This window comes from Sciurus vulgaris (assembly GCF_902686455.1).
Source record: "Sciurus vulgaris genome assembly, chromosome: 1".
Lineage (NCBI taxonomy): Eukaryota > Metazoa > Chordata > Mammalia > Rodentia > Sciuridae > Sciurus > Sciurus vulgaris.
Window position 1 is genome coordinate 125,847,299 of NC_136461.1, and position 2,638 is coordinate 125,849,936.

A 2,638-nucleotide genomic window follows, 5' to 3' on the forward strand; every position below is an offset into this window, starting at 1 on the left:
TCCTATAGGCTTAATGTGACCCTGCAGGTTTCCTCTCCTTTGAGGGGGAGATCAATATTAGCACCACACAATACAAATGATATGCAGCCCTAAATCAGATAGCCCCTATAAAGAAGTTAACTGTATTGTAATAAACAGTTATGATGAGTTTGATTATTAGCTTACAGTATAGCCAATAGGCTTGCAATGAGCTCTACAACTTCTAATGGTGGACAAAGAGGATGGGAAGGGGTGAAGGATGTAACTATTAATGGGATAAGAAGTGAGTATAGAGGTACCAGATCAAGGGAAGAGTGAGAGGGGGATTTCTCTTTGGTATTTAGCATGACAAAAAAGGAGAAAGAAACTCCAAGGAAATAGGTAAATAAAAGAAAAATACAGTAAGGAAAAAAAGAAGAGATTAAAAATAAAAAATAAAAAAATATATATGGTTTACAGTTATCCACCATTCAAACCTCCCAGTCCTCAGTATCTCGATGCAAGTGTGGTACCTGTCAAAGGACCTCTAGTCTCCTGCAGGTGTCTCAGGACAGGAGCCACCACACCCAAAGATGTTGGTCATGCCCTCAGGGATAATTAAAAATGTCTGCACCAGCCTCCAAATATGCTGGGGAGCCGCAGCGTGGCATTGAGTCTGCGTGGGGTAGGCGGGTGGTTGCAGTCCCTGGGTTCTTTGTATTAATTAATTAATCTGGAGATTAATGCTCTAAGATGCAGCTGGCAAAGGTTTTCCCCATTCTGTAGGCTCTCTTTTCATGCTCTTAACTATTTCCTTTGCTGTGAAGAAGTTTTTTAACTTGATACCATCCCATTCACTGATTCTTGATTTTAATTCTTGTGCTTTAGGGGGGAAAAAAAAAAGATGGGAGCCTGAGGATGTGTTGAGATGCCCGGAAATGCATGGGCATTATGGAGAAGAGAACCTGGGCCTCCCTCATGGAGGCACTGATTAAGTCTGGATTGGGTCTTATCTCAGAACATAGGAGACCACGGGATCCTTTAGGGGCTTCCATTTCTCCCTCAGAAACAAACATATAGGGGAAGTTTCTTATATGATTGTTTTTGAGGATTCCAGTTTCTCATGTAAATTTAATTAGTCATTTTCTCTTCTCTTTCAAAGGAATTAAGCAGTGTTTCTTATTGAATCACTCAAAGGCAATTATAAACCTCCCAAGTGGGACAAAGTAGGCACCAGAATATCCTTGGGTCTTGTTGGTGATGTTTCTGTAATCCTGATAGACAACTTGTGGAGATGATGGGGAAGAGATATGAAAGTAAAGGTTAAGTTGTTAGATGAGAAGTGGGCAGGGCTGGTGAAGGGGTTTCTTCCCCTGGAGAGGTGTGAAAAAGAAGAACTAGATATGTTGTCCCTGATCAGAAAGGTGATCAGCACTGTGAAAGCCCCAGGGGCCATTGGTCTCTACAGTCAAGCAGTGTTAGTGGACAGGAACATTTACATCTCTGGACAGAGGCATGGGCCCTTCTAGCAGACAGCTTGTACCAGGAGGAGTAGCAGCGGAAACTGAACAAGCTCTTACAAATACCAGTGAAATTCTGAAAACTGCAGGCTGTGACTTCACTAACATGGTCAAAGCAACTGTTTTTGCTGGCTAACATGAATGACTTCAATACTGTCAATGAAATCTACAAATAGTATTTCAAGAGCAATTTCCTTGCTAGAGTTGCTTACCAGGTTGCTGCTTTACCCAAAAGAGCACACATTGAGATTGAAGCAGTAGCTCTCCAAGGATCTCTCGCAACAATGGGTCTATAAGTGGGCAGTGTTATTCTCATCATGTCTTTAAATTAACATCTTGATTTTTGCAATTGATGTTGAAAGTGTACCTGTGACTAAAATATCTGCAGTTATCATGGGAATATATCATAGAGGGATTTGACATGAATTGAATATTAGATAATGAATCCAGTTACTGAAGCTATAAATTACACGTATGTACACTCATTGATGAATATGGGAGAAGGGACACTTGTTACATGGACACTCAAGTAAACTGAAGTACAGGGAAAATAATACATAGATGAGTTATTGTTCCTGAGAAATAATAAAGACCAAGCCTAATTCAATTAAATCCTAATGATGTAAAATATTTAGTTCTCATGTTAGATATGTGATTATGCTTTTACTTGAGTAAAATATTCAATCTTGAGTGATAGAAGTAAAGGAGAAGAAAGTGGACCAAAATTTTATATAAACAATATTTTTCTAAAGAAAATAATATACACATACAGATTTCCCTAAGTGGGGAAAAAAAAAAAAGGAGAAAGTAAAGGTTGCATCAAAAGAAAGAGCAGGACTCTGAGCCCTGAGGACAATCTGTCCAGTGTGTTGTAGGAGGTGGGTGAGGGAGAACTGTAACTATGCAGTTCAGTCCCTTGAGTTCCTCCAGCTCCCAGGTTAGGCTGTGGGTGCTATCATGATGCTATGCACAGATGTGGTTGTCTCTTGTGTAAGGATGGTCTTGAACTGAGAATTTTGTTCAACTTTCTTGGTGGCCCAAAAGGTGATCTGTCCAAAGGGAATCTGGTCACATAGGGTCTGCTGTGGTGCTGAGGGAGACTTGGGGGGTTTGGATAGACTCCAAAGGCCTTAACTCACAGGGTTTCTCAAAACCTGGGG

At 40.5% G+C, this 2,638-nt stretch overlaps 1 pseudogene across 1 annotated transcript; it reads left to right on the forward strand.

Moving 5' to 3' along the window:
- Positions 1 to 1,361: 1,361 nt before the first annotated feature.
- On the forward strand, positions 1,362 to 1,774 carry LOC306660597 (2-iminobutanoate/2-iminopropanoate deaminase-like; annotated as a pseudogene). The gene has a single exon. The product of its transcript is annotated as a 2-iminobutanoate/2-iminopropanoate deaminase-like (transcript).
- The last annotated feature ends 864 nt before the right edge of the window (positions 1,775 to 2,638 follow it).